The sequence below is a fragment of the Chanos chanos genome, chromosome 1 (genome assembly GCF_902362185.1).
Source record: "Chanos chanos chromosome 1, fChaCha1.1, whole genome shotgun sequence".
Classification (NCBI taxonomy): Eukaryota; Metazoa; Chordata; class Actinopteri; order Gonorynchiformes; family Chanidae; genus Chanos; species Chanos chanos.
This window is the reverse complement of record NC_044495.1, coordinates 40,611,266-40,625,980: the sequence shown is the minus strand read 5'-3', so window position 1 is coordinate 40,625,980 and position 14,715 is coordinate 40,611,266.

Here is a 14,715-nt window from a genome sequence, read left to right as displayed (position 1 = left end):
TGGGAACTACCTAGTTCATTGGGAAAGGGGATTCCTCAGCAAATCCTCAAATAACACTTAACTAGCCTAGTGCCAGCCACACAAATGAAATGTTTGGTTTGCCTTGTTCAGCAGTAAATGTTTAAGGCTGGTTAATGATGTTAGTATCGTTTGGCTGGTTTCAAACACACGAGGCTACAATACCCAGATGGAGGCAGGGCCATTTTTATTAATTATTCAAACCTCTGCTAGTGTAAGATCCCCAGGGAAAAGCACAGCTCTCATTCTTGAAGACTTCTTTCATTAAGCAAATGAAAATAACAATCAAGAGGCCAGTCACGTGCTGCAGAAAAAAATTGCTTTCTTTTCAAAATACACGTCATGTAAATACGTTGATTGCCCCCCTTTGACCATAACACTATAAAAAAAAAGACATGTAAGAACACAGTTTGGAATACCCCACTCAGGATCTGGAATACTAGGCCTACTTATAACGTTCTGCCATGATGGGTTTGTATAGAAGAATTGCAGGAACTAATACACATTCAAATGGTATAGATCCTGTTTTCTCTTTCTTTTCAAGATCCCTCTGATATGTTCAGTATAATTAATTGTTAGGCCCAAATATACCTCTATCAATACGTTATTTTTGAGCATGCCTGGAATAATCGGGATGACTGAAATCTGCGGGGAGAACACGTCAGGTTCGCATATGTTAATTACAAAACAGAGAAGGTCCACAATGACTAAAAGGACGTTATACGTTTATGCGGTTTGCAAGAGCATATGCAAGAGCATTTGCATGAGCAATATTTGAGAGGTGAGAGGTTGAGCGCTGTACTTGTTACAAAACGAAAGTTTTTGCTGACAGACTGGGCCAATGAGACCTCACTCAGGAGAAAATATCAATTGTACTCTAAATTGTATTGTACTCTTGTTGTCAATGTGCAACCGCTTCCATTTGAAGCGATGTTCAACTCATGTGAATTTGTCTCGCCGGGTTCCTCATTAAAAAACAAACTTCCTTATTAAAAACCGATACAGATACACTTTGCATCAATAAAGGAGACATCCTGTGCATGTAAAATACCCAGTAATGGGGCATAGCATGATAATGTGATTGAGTCAGTCTAATTATTATTATTATTATTAGACGATTATTGATGAGTGCAGGGATACAGAGACATCCAGGGCCACATCCATTCCTCCACGACTCTTGTTTGTGGTGTCTGTTTACTGCACAAACAACATCGTAATTTAGTGAGGCCTCGGGCACTCATCCATGACTGTTTGAACAAGGAAAAACACACTGTCCAACGCTGCAATCCCCCCAAACACTTACTCTCCACTACTTGTATTTTTCTGGAAATTAATCTAAAGTTTATGGCACGACAAGCATTAACATGCTTAAAGCTTCAACGTGCAAGGGATAGTTACATTAAAGCAAAATACGATATGTCTTAAGACAGGTCATAGCGACAGGTTATAATCATACAGTCGCAAAAGACAATCACAGTGCATGGACAAGTGTTACGCCAGTCAAATGTTTAAATTATTAACGTGTAATCAGACTTTTTGCGTGGGAACGAAGGGGCAAGGTCTGTCAAATAAACGTCTCAATCAAAGGTATCCCAGCAGTGTTGAGCAAGATAGTGCGAGGCTATAGTTCCCAGTTTGCATCTTTAATGAGACAGGGGCAGAACGTGCCTGTAACTCAATACTATTGGTTTAGCCTGCTATAAGGCTGCATCGTATAGCAGCGGCTTGTTTACAAGAGTAACACATTGGCATTAAGTTAACTAAGTTAAGTCCTCAGCCTGCATCGTCCGTGTGTAATATTTTATATGCAGTAACTGCCTCCATTGGTCGATTGGGATTTTTTTTTCTGTGTGTATTTTCTACTATGAATAGCCCAAATGTCAAATGGTCTACACCTGAGATGGTAAAAGCCCGCAAGTTACATAACATAGTAAACAATTTAACATGCAATTTGCTTTTAAAGGTACATGGGTTTTAATCTGCGGGTAAACTATCTCTTAATGTTGAAAAATACAGGAAAATCAAATTACAAACAATTAAGTGTAGCCTATTATTCGTATTGGTAGCATTCGTTACCATCATTTCATATAGGTTGTATTAGAATCCGAATTAGATTTGACGTTACAAAGACTAAAGATTATCTCTTTTATACGACATCCTATTCAAGATCCTGTAAAGGCAGGGTAAATACAGTGACGTGCCAGTTTTCACACAGACAGTTCTATTTCACGAGGGATGGGTTGAAGTTTAGTAGTCTGTGGCTGAAAAAAAACATCAGCATGGGAACCCTAAATGACCGCTTTGTTATTTTTCCTGGCTCTCGTTTCCTGAAGCTCTAACTGGACCACCGGCAAAATATTCAGTACAATATTTACAGATGAACCCTATAGTCTAACGTTAGTTGTCGCTTACCTCAAGGAAGGTGACGCTTATACATTTCTCAATGAAGCAGCTGACGTCAAGGGACGACGGATCCTAGGAATGTCTCAGACAGCCGCCCTGGTTTGATGTAAATGAATCCAGCGTGCAAACGCAGGCATTTTGACCTGCTCTAACAGTAGGCACTACCATCACTGTCACTTACAGGAGGGGAGGAGCGGAACAAACCAAAACGAGTACATCCTTACTCGTCGAAGTGTGTTGAAGTGTGAAATACGGACCAAGCTCTCTTAAATCGCTTGTTTCCCTTGTTTTCAGATTATTGTTTTTCAGGATACAGTTAAATCAGAGTCTATGAACCTAACTTGAAAATGCCTTATGCTCGTAGCTCAAATTTTAAATACTGGAAAAAGCCTAGAATGAACCGTTTTACCTTTCACTGTTTTGGTACTTGTGTTTCCACTTAAGATTTAGTAGGTAACCCTTGCTTTCAAAAATGCTAAAACCGTCATGTGGACTATTTGAGCATCCATGGCTCCATTTATGAATGTGCTTGTAGTTTACCTGCCCAAGTCTCCAACTTAATTGACAATGTTAGAGCAACTCCTTTGAAATGGCTTTAAAGTGTTTGAATTAGATCAGTTTTTAAAGAAAGAAAAAAAAGTCTAGAAGATGAAAAACTCCATACTCCAGTCCAAGATTTTTTCCCCCCGAAAGAAGCCATTAGAAATTGTCCATCTGCATGTCAAACGTGCACTCTCTCTGTAATGAAATGGACAAAATCAGTCTACTTTTATGGACTAGTAAAGACTCTCAAAGGAACTCTGAATTATTCTTCTGCGAAACCTGGCTGTACAATGACATCATTGACAGCGCCATGGACTTACCTGGATATCAATGTATCAGAGCTGACTGGGACACAGCGGCATCTAGGAAATCAAAGGGAGGAGCATTCACCACAAACACTGAAGCTCCACAAGGTTCTGTTCTCTCCCCATATCTGTACTCTCTGTACACCAATGACTGCACCTCCAGCCACCCCTCCATCAAGCTGGTCAAGTATGCTGATGACACCACGATCCTATGCCTCATCAATGACAACAATGAGTTGGACTACAGGAACACTGTGTCACAGCTGGCAGCATGGTGTACAGAAAACAACCTGGAGCTCAATGTCAGCAACACGGTGGAGATGGTCGTGGACTTCTGGAAATACATACCTTCACATCACCTACTACTCATCATCAACATAGCAGTAAAGGTGGTGGAGTCTGTTAAGTTTTTAGATACCATCATCTCCATCGACCTGAAATGGAAGACACACACATCTAATGCCATCAATTGAGCTCACCAGAGGATGTTCTTCATCAGGCGGCTACAGAAGATGAATATCTCCTCGAAAGTCCCGCACCCAGTTCTACAGAGCCATCACTGAAAGTGTCCTCACCTCCTCCATCACTGTGTGGTATCCCGCATCCTCTGCCCACACCAAACATAGAATGGAATGCATTGTGCGAACAGCCAGCCTGCTCAAAGGCCAGGAACAGGTGCCTGTGAGTGTTCTGCAAGATGCCAGAGCCTTGAAGCAGGCTAGCAGGACAGTGGTGGACCCATCACACCCGGCTCACTGCCTCATCAGGACACTTCCATCCGGCTGCAGGTTCTGCTCCATCAAGACCAGGACCACCAGATACCTGAAGTTTTTTCCCTAAGGCCATCACTCTCTTCAACAACTCATCCTGGCTCCTGCCTCATCCTCCCACTGCCAACCATGCATTGTCGCTTATGCCTTTTACTCTCACTTTTATTCAACCCCAGTGTGCTCTTCTAAGTCTTATTCTGATTTTTTTGTCTTTGTTTCACTGCACTGTATCACCAAGTCAAATTCCTGTGGACGTTGTACATTTGCCAAATGAATCTGATTCTGATAGTCTCTTAATAGACACGATGGTATATGCTTTTCTCTCTGGGCAGTAGTAGTATTCATTCTGCCACATATGTATGAAACCTGTTCGGCATGCTGACGACATGCTGGGACAGAGAGAGAAAGGAGCCAGACGTGTGTTGTGACTGTATCAGAGCTGGCAGAGTAATCCATCACTGTGTCTGAGTGCCACACTGAGTGATTACTGGCTCATCGACACTGACAGTGTATTTCAGGACAGGATGGCTACCACGAACAGGAAATAGGGTACCGGTAAAAGACATGTGCAGGATACAAGGACACAGCTGATAATGGACTGCTCTGAGACATCAGACAATGTGAATAAGTCCCACAAGAGGCAAGACTGCATTGTCAGTGAGCAGTTACACTAACTTTACTGATATAGTGGAAAGAAGCATAGATATTAATAGATATTTGATTAATGATGACTGTCCTTGTGTCAGTTTCTAATTTATTCTTCATCTTTTTCAGGTATATCACATATACTTTGCTCCTTTTTAAGATAGTGTATCCAAATACATAAACAATGATACTGTTATAGAGTGGAGAATGTGAAAGGTAAGTATGTATTTTACAAATTAAAGATTTCTTTGAGGATCATGTTGTGTTATATCTAAGGGATAATTTTATATATTAGTATCCAAACTAAAATATTAAACAAAAGACCTAGTGTTTAGACAGAGTCATTACTAATCAATATCTGTGGGAGAAATTCATTCAAAATGTTTTGCACGAGGTGTTGAGCAGTGCTAGAGAATCACTATACAACAGTGGATGAGGTGGCAAGAAGATCAAGAACCAATAAGGTTCCTCTCCTTCCTTGTCCCGTTTGAGAATGTTTAAAAATGAGAGATGCAAAAATGTATGTGGGCTTAGTTCAGAGGCTGAGAGCTCATTAAGTGGAGAGAGGCAGAAAACAGTGAAAGAAACAATTATGGAAAAAGGAACTGTAGATTGTCGTGGATCTCGTCTGCCTCGTCTGTTATGGCTGGATATCTGTATGCAGCTGGATATCTGGTTCATTTCCTCGGCTATAATGTCTGAAACGTCTTGAGACTGGATTAATCACATGGAGCATCCACCGTCTCACCATCTCTGCCTGACAGCACCTGCCTGCCTGTCACGTTCTGACAAGCATTCTGTACGCTGTATTTTCCTGATGAACGCTGTCAGAAACAACTTCATCAGATAAATCTGAATTTCATTTCATTCTTTTACCATGGCACATACATTTACTTCACCATCATTGAAAAATGCTGAAATTGAAGGTGCAGTGTTGGACTGTGACCAGCTTGAGTTAAACAGTAGAACCTTACATTTTGGGCATGGTTCAGCTTAACTCTAACACTCTTAATCAGCCAATGACAGTAAACACAAGCCACGCCCACTATACGCCTGTTTCTTCCCCCTGTATTTTTGGTTTGATGTAATTTGTGCCTTACTGCTGCCATCTAGGCTTCAGAAGGGATAGTTACACGGTAGCAGAAGGTGGGACTCAAGTCCACCCCAACATCACATTCAAAGCTTTACTTCTCGCCAAATTTTCCCATTTCAGTCATCACTACACAAATAACACACATTTAACCAATTCATCACATTTTCAGTGATGAACTGAAAAGAACAATATCAAAAAATGAAAGAATATTAAAGAATAATATCAGAATCAGATTTATTGGCCAAGTACACACAAGGAATTTGGTTATGGCCGATGGTGTCTCTCTAGTACTACAGGCATATACAGACAATGTACATGTTTACAGACCAGAGTACACAATATACAAGCAATATACAGACAATATGAGACATCAGTATACATAAAGTGGGTGTGGAAGTGCAAACAACAGTAATGTGCATTAAGTAACAGAATGTACATGATCAATGGTAATGTGCATATGTATGAGGGTAGTTCTAAAGAAACAAAACAAAACAAGACAAGACAAAAGAAGTAATGTGCATCACATATGGGAATGGGAATGGAAGTATTGATTATTGTACAGTAGGTAATTGTAGGTAATTGTAGATTTGAGCAGGGTGTAATAACTGTCTGTAGAACAGGAGTAGTGATGTGTAGCAGGTGATACTGCTGGTCAGTTGTTCATGAGGGTGATGGCATGGGGGAAGAAACTGCTCCTGTGTCTGGTAGTCTTGGTGCACATGGTTCTGTAGTGCCTACCAGAGGGGAGGGGTTGAAAGAGGTCATGTCCCAAGCGGGAGCAATCTGTACTGATTTTCCCTGCCCGTTTCCTGGTTCTTGAAGACTACAAGTCCTGGAGGGTGGGCAGGGGAGCACCAATGATTCTTTCTGCTGTCGTCACTGTTCGCTGCAGTCTGTTTCTATCCTGTTTCGTGGCTGCACCAAACCAGACCGTGATGGATGTGCACAGGAAAGATTCAATGACTGCAGTGTAGAACTGCTTCTACAGCTCCTGTGGCAGACAAAAGTTCCTCAGTTGCCACAGAAAGTACATCAGTTGCTGGGCCTTTTTGAGGATGGAGGTGATGTTGGTCTCCCACTTCAGGTCTTGGGAAATGGTAGTACCCAGAAACCTGAAGGTCTCCATGGTTGACACTGGGCTGTTGGATATTGTGAGGGGGAGCAGTGCTGAGGGGTGTCTCCTAAAGTCCACTATCATCTCCACAGTCTTGAGCATGTTCAGCTCCAAGTTGTTCTGGCTGCACCAGAGCACTAGCCGCTCAACCTCCCGCCGATATGCAGACTCATCACCATCTTGGATAAGTCCAATGACTGTAGTGTCATCTGCAAATTTCAGGAGTTTAACAGCTGGGTCCTTGGAGGTGCAGTCGTTGGGGTAGAGGGAGAAGAGCAGTGGGAAGAGAACACATCCCTGGGGAGCACCAGTGCTGACTGTCAGAGTGCCACAGTTGACGTCCCCCAGTTTCCTGCCTGTCAGGAAGCTGGTGATCCACTGACAGATGGCAGGGGATACATTGAGCTGGGAGAGTTTGGAGGAGAGGATTTCTAGGATGATGGTGTTGAACACCGAGCTGAAGTCCACAAACAGGATCCTTGCATATGTCCCTGGGCAGTCAAGATGTTGCAGGATGTAGTGCAGTCCCATGTTGACTGCATCATCAACTGACCTGTTTGCCCAGTAGGCAAACTGCAGGGGGTCCAGCAGGTGCCCTGTGACGTTCTTCAGGTGGGACAAGGCCAGTTGTTCAAGAGACTTCATGACCACAGATGTCAGAGAAACTGTCCTGTAGTCATTCAGTTCTTTGATAAGGGGTTTCTTCGGGATGGGGGAGATGATAGAGCGTTTGAAGCAGGAGGGGTCTTCACACTGCTCCAGGGATCTGTTGAAAATTCGTGTGAAGACTGGAGCCAGTTGGTTAGCACAGGCTTTTAGACAGGGGGGAGAGACACTAGGCGCTTTCGCACCGAACAGTTCTAGGGTCTAATTCGACAGGAACTACCCCCTGTGGAGCTTCCCCTAGAACTACATTCGTTCTAGGGCCTTTTTTCTGTTTGCTTTCGCACCGCCAGTAGGAACGCTGAAGTGACGTAAGCCGGCCGACGGTATAGCAGCTAAGAGCTGTTGTTTACGACTAACCAGGATAGCTGCACATTTTGAAGTACAAATTTAATGACTTTTAAGACCTTTTAAATACCTCCAAAAGGAAAAAAAGAACCATTACTGCGGCAAAAGAAATCGACAAACTAGACTACAGTATACACAATGAGGTTTATTGAATTTGAATGACAGAAATATTGATTGCACATTTGATAACCTATGACTGCCTTCTCATTAACGAAAATAAAACTGTATGGCGATAGACCCAGTCCAATGGAAAAAATAATTTCCCAATGCATTTATGCATTTACCACCGCAGTAGCAGTGACTGACTTGATGGGCATAGTACTTTTCGGGTGCTAGCATAGCGCTTGTGCCTGACCCTTGCTCGCGGCATCGTGTTGTCTTTTTTTTTTTTGTTGTTTTTCCCCGCCGCAGCCCTAAAATCATAAGCTGGATAAACACATTCTTATTTTAGGTTAAAATGCGGATCACAGCCACACAAGCGGACATACAAGCACCTACCGAAGCGGAGTGTACGCTACCTCTTCAATGTACGAATATACATTGGACGTTGCAAAATGGTCATTGTTGGGGGATATAAAATACCGGCAAAATAAAACATAAAAACTATGTGCCCCCTCCTACAATTCCAGACATTTTGAGACATGAATATCAAAAGCTAAATGAAATACGTTCTAACACTTTATATTTTGCACGGATCTTTGAAAATGGCGGTTGCAATCATCGTATACCTGCGTCTGGACCAATGGCTGTACACCTACATCACAAGGTTCCTATTGCGCTGCGAAAGTACCTACCCTGAAGTAGGAGCTAAAAAAGCCCCTCAAAACAGCGTTCTAAGAACTATGATCGTTCAAAGTTCCTGCGGTGCGAACACGCGAAAAAGGGGGTACTTTCTCCAACAGTTCTAAGAACTATGGAAAAGTTCCTCCGGTGCGAAAGCGCCTACTGTCTGGACCTGGTGCTTTCCTGGTCTTCTCAGGAAGAGCTGGCTCACAACCTCCTCACATATCTTGAGTGCAGCCTGAGTATCAGGGAGTGAGGGTAGGGGTGGGGGTTGCCAGAGGTGTGATGGGGGTTATTGTCGTTGAGCTGGACTGTGCGGTGGGTGTGAATTTGTCCCTCTCAAGTAGTAGAAGGCATTCAGGTTCTCGGCCAGGCCTTTGTTTGCCTCAGCAGGGGGAAATGGTCTTCTGTAGTTTGTGATGTCTTGCAGGCCTCTCCACACTGACGCGGGGTCATTGGCTGAAAACCTGTTTTTCAGCTTTTCAGTGTAGCTTCTTTTAGCCACACTGATCTCTTTTGTCAGTAGGTTTCTGGCCTGCTTGTAAAGGGCTCTGTCCCCACTTCTGTAGGCTTCTGCCTTGGCCTGACGAAGCTGTGTTAGTTTGGCTGAGAGCCATGGCTTGTTATTGTTGTATGTGCAGAAGGTCTTGGTTGGCACACACAAGTCTTCACAAAAGCTGATGTAACATGTCACAGTGTCAGTCAGTTTGTCCAGGTTGTCAGTTGCATCCTCAAAAACACTCCAATCAGTGAAGTCAAAACAGACTTGTAGTTCCTGCTCTGCCTCATGCGTCCATTTCTTCACGGTTTTGACCACAGGCTTTGTTTCTGTCTGTAGGTTGGAATGAGATGAACCAAGCAGTGATCAGCGTGCCCCAAAGCTCCCTGGGGAGCAGAACGATATGCATCTTTAAGAATTGTGTAGCAATGGTCCAGTGTGTTATTATCCCTGTTGGGACGGTTAATATGCTGTTTATATTTTGGTAGTTTGTGGTTTAATTTCTCTCTGTTGAAGTCCCCAAGGATTATGAAGAGCGAGTCAGCGTATTTTTGTTCCCAGCTGGTTATCTGTTCAGCCAGGCTTTGCAGTGTGTCATTCGCACTGGCCTGAGGTGGCATGTAAACACCGACCAAGATAAATGAGGAAAACTCACGCTGAGAATAAAAAGGCTTGCAGTTTAGGAATAATGTCTCCAGAAGTAAATACCGATAAGATGAACATGGCTTCTTACATGTAAATTGACATCAGTGGATAAATGGATGAATGGATGAAATTTGGCCATTGTAATGAGATAAGAGATAAAGAGATAAGAGATCAAAACATATAAAAGCACCGCCTACTGACCAATCAATTCTCTTTGAAAATGGCGCCACCATTCCTGGAAGATCCCGTGGACCTCGGTGCGCAGATTACATGATTAATCTTATCATTACAATGGCCAAATTTCATATCCATTAATGTAAATTTACAGGTGAAACAAAAAGCAATTAAAATGGTAACAGCTTGTACTACACTAAAAATTTTTATACAGATCCTTTTCCCCCTACCGTTAAACTATAAAAAAATCTATAAATCTAATAAATTATGAATATAAATCTATAAATAATGTACACCCTATGACGTGTCCAGAGCCATTTCTGAAGAGAATGGATTGGTCAGTAGGCAGTGTTTTTATACATTTTCAGGGGCGGATTTAGGCACAAGCGACATGGGCAGCCACCCAGGGCGGCATCCTGCTGGGGGCGGGGCACACAACGCCCACACAAACAAAATCCAGAATGGTGACATTTGTGTGATCGGTTTTCTATCACTCATTTGTACGTTATGTCAGTGATGTCATGTCATCGTGTCGGTCAATTAACCTTGTCAAAGCGGGCACCCTGATTTCAGTTTGTAAGCTAGGTAGGCTATTGCCTGGGAAGGTCTCCCACTAAGAAGTATAAGATGGGGAGCGGGAGAGGGGCGAGGTTCGGTTGACATCAGGTCTCCCCACTGGAAGCCAGATGTAGGGAGAGCAGAGGGATCTATCAGATAACCTACCTCTAACTTTGTACAGTACTAATGCAATTAGTAAAATCAATCACACTACAAAATGCTACCAAATAAACCACAATTCATTCATAATACTGTGAATATATAGTTTCACAGAGACATTGTTGTATTTTTCTCTGGTTTCTACAAAATCGTTAAGAATGATATAAAACAAGTCCGCAGCTGGGGCGCTGCAGGCGGTATTTTCGCTCCCAGAATAATCAACATAGTCCACATTATGCCAAAAGACTGAGAGGAAAGTTAACCATTGCAGTGGTAACCTAGCTCGCTTCTAATGTACAGTCTCGTTGACTGGGCTGGTATATATATTTGTATTGTTTTTTTGGGGGGGGGCTTTCTTTTAGCTGATCCATAGAAACTCTAGACTAGAATAAACAGAAACACCTTCAGCTCATAGCTAACCCAACTGATATTAATCTAGGATTAATGTTTGACTCTCAGTTATGATGTCACTCCATACCACCAGCCAATCTTATGTCTAATTCGCAAGTTACATAAGGTGAAAATGTTTAAGAAGGGTGAAGAGTACACTGGCTATGCATTGTATTTTGTTGATTTGGGAAATCGGAATGACCATCAGAGATTAGTTGATCGTAAAGCACAATTTCTTTGTAATTCCATCTAAAGTAGGCTACCCTGGACACTGAAAATACGTTCCTGTCCCGCTGGTACTATCCCGCCGAAGGATCCAGCTCCGGCCTCTGTGTTTTGACGGTTTTGATTGCGTCAACTCAGAAGTTGCGAGGTTGCAATGTTGCACACACTATGACCAGAGCCATGCAAAGAGAGAGTCGCGAAGTTCAAAATGCTTAATCACCACGTGATTCACGTAGACCTCAAATAAGTCCAGGAAGGTCTTGGCAGGCAGCTTTGAATGCGTTGATCCAGAGAACTTTTGGTAATTTGTGGTCAAAAAGTGCATTGATTTACAATATTCACAATTTTTATATAGCATGCCGAAATGTATGTGTAGTTACATCAGTATGTTTTCTAAGAGGTAAAATTCGGTAGTATTTGAGGATTAGTGTCAACATCTAACGTTACCTGCCTTGTTGACATATTTCAGGCTAACGTTACCTTGGTTAAAGAGCGTGTTGCTATTGTTTTTTATTATTATTATGTTCTTAAACTTGTAGGGCAATCATGTCCTAATGTTTATATATTTAGAGGGAGGGGAAGGGAAGGAATGTTTCAAAATTCAGATTAATTTTCTAACATTTCTTTAATTCATGGTGGTTTCAGTAATCCCACGGTAACTGAAGGCCTAAGTAAGACTTTATAAGACTTTATGACTTTCAGATAGGACAGAAAGAGACTGACAGGTGACTATCAATAACTGTCATGAATTCATTAAATAAACTCAGAGACACGAGTAGCATGTCAAACAGTTTGTCTGTGCCCTTTGCTCCGTGTTCTCCTTGCATATAGTGCATGTAGTCTACACCATGGTTTGCTGTGCTGCATGGGGATGCTCTAGTCGCTCGGAAAAAGGAGTACGAATGTACAGTTTCCCCACTGACACGGAGAGGAGATGAACTCTTACTAATTATAGTAATACTTCTTATTTTGAAGTGTTAAAATATTATTTTGAATATTTAAAAATTAACCGTGCCATGTCTTCTACTTACAGCTGTTTCAACGATTGAAGAAAGAAGGGATGAGGAGACTGAGATAAGGGAAAGTGAGAGTGAGGAAAGAGAGGACAAGGCTACTCAGGAGAGACAGAGAGAGCTGACACCACCCAGTGAGCCAGCAGCCAGTCAATTAGATCTATTGAAAAAAATTAAAGGGACAAGAAAAAATCACCAAAAAAGCAAAGGCAGCACTAAGAAAATTAAGGAAGGAAAATGCCGTTCTCAAGAAGACAATGCAAATTAGGGCCAAAAAAATTCAAGAAAACTTTTTCAAAAGACCAAATTAAGGCATTAGGCAGACTAACCACAAAAGGGATGAAATAGAGCAATGACACAATTACGAGGGTGTTACAAATTCGCTTTGCTGCTGGTTCAACAAGTTACAAGACCCTGCAGGAATTGCAGATTCCCCTGCCAGGAATAAGTACCCTGTAAAGAAGAATGCAATGTGTTAAATTTGAGCCAGGTGTGTTGACAGAGGTCTTTCACTTCTTAAAACTGAAGGTGGATGGATTGACAAAACTTGAAAGGGAGTGAAAGGCAGGTCACACAGGAGTAGCGACACATGGTTATATGTTTATGCTGGCTGGAACCACAACACAGTGGAAGCAAGTAGTGGCAATACAGTGGCAATTCTACCAATGGAGCAGAGTACAGGCCAATAATTATTGAGATAATACAGGGGGCGGCATCCATAGGGCTACATGTGCTTAATGTCACCACTGACATGGGTAGCCCTAACCGGGCCATGTGGGAATCCTTTGGGGTCGATCACAATAAAACATCAGTGCTACCTCCGGCAACACCAGACAGGCAGCTCTATTTCATGCCAGATGTCCCACATCTAGTGAAAAATCTAAAAAGTGCCTTTGTCCGTGGACAGATGTTCATAATCCCGGATGATATAGTAAACAAAGAGAACCCTCTGGTTCATAAGCCGGTTTTGGTTCTTTTATCGTCTTTTTGGTTATTTAGCAATTGCTGATCGTAGCGGTGATCCATCTGTATTGTCGATGATTTGAACAACAAACAAACCCCGAACCAGACAATTTTTAAAATTTGTCCACGGCGAGTAATCATAGCTAGGGAGAGATGTTTCTCTGCTACGTTGCCAAATGGGAAATGTTAAAGTGTAGAGGCTTAAAATTATTGTATTTTAAGGAAAATTTTCGTACGCGAGTAATAACCAAAACAGAACAAATAGGCGTAAATGTGTAATCTCAGGAAACACATTTATTGAGACGAACGACTTTTACAAATGCGATAATTATCATACATCTGCCAACTCTCAAGCTAGCTTTGTTGATTGCTAATAAAGCCACAATGGAAACAGGACGCTGTCCATGTTTTATTAAATACACCATTTCACTCGTTGGAGTGCAGGGGGAAGGTTAGGGTCAAAGCAGCAGGGAGACCAGATCCAAAAATCGAGATTACCAAACCAAATGGCAAGGTCAGAGTGTTCAACACCACCTATAATAAAAAATTAATTTTTATAGTATATGGTCATGTAAAGGACAAAACCCAACTGTCATTCTTGCTAGCCACCCAGGCAATGCACGATGTTCTATGGTCAGACCACCTCTTGAAAATGTAAGAACAGCTGTCATAGCATAACATTGCTAACTATATCCCAAAAACACACCAGCTAAAATGCTAGCAAGCTTTTATCAGTGCTTATTGTGCTGTTGTTGTGCTTTGCATGTCTTATAGGTAGATAGTTCACTAGTTTTAGACCAAAACTCTTTACAGCTGCCTTAAATGCATATGGGTTTTACATGCCCAGGGCGCCATACAAGCTAGAACAGCCACTGTACGTTTTGATCTGTTATAACGAACATAGCCTGCTCCGGTCCTCCCCAGTTCCGTTATAGTTATATTTATTATTTATTCTTCACTTGCTCCCAAGACCGTTTAACACCACCAGAGTTGCAGCTGGAAGAGTGACGCTAATACTGACTTACACGCCATAAGAATACATCTAAGCAACCCATTAATTTAATGGAATACACAACTGTGATTATTGACAGATCTATTTGTGTCTTAATGATGAACTTTGAAATTGATAAGTGTTGACATAACTAAAATAAGTGTGCTCTCAGCTGTAAAAGTAAATCTTTATTTTTGTAGTCACATAGGCAGGCACTGTACTGTATAATGGGCAATGATAATAGCCAATGAGATGTGCTGAGACTTATATGTGACAGGTATGTATATAACAGTGTGCACGTGTCAATAAAGTTCTCTTGTTCTACGTTGATTCCAGTCGGAGTGTAACAGTTTATTCCTCCGTACACCAACATTAATTTCGGTCTAGCATACACGCTAGAATCGCTGAACAAT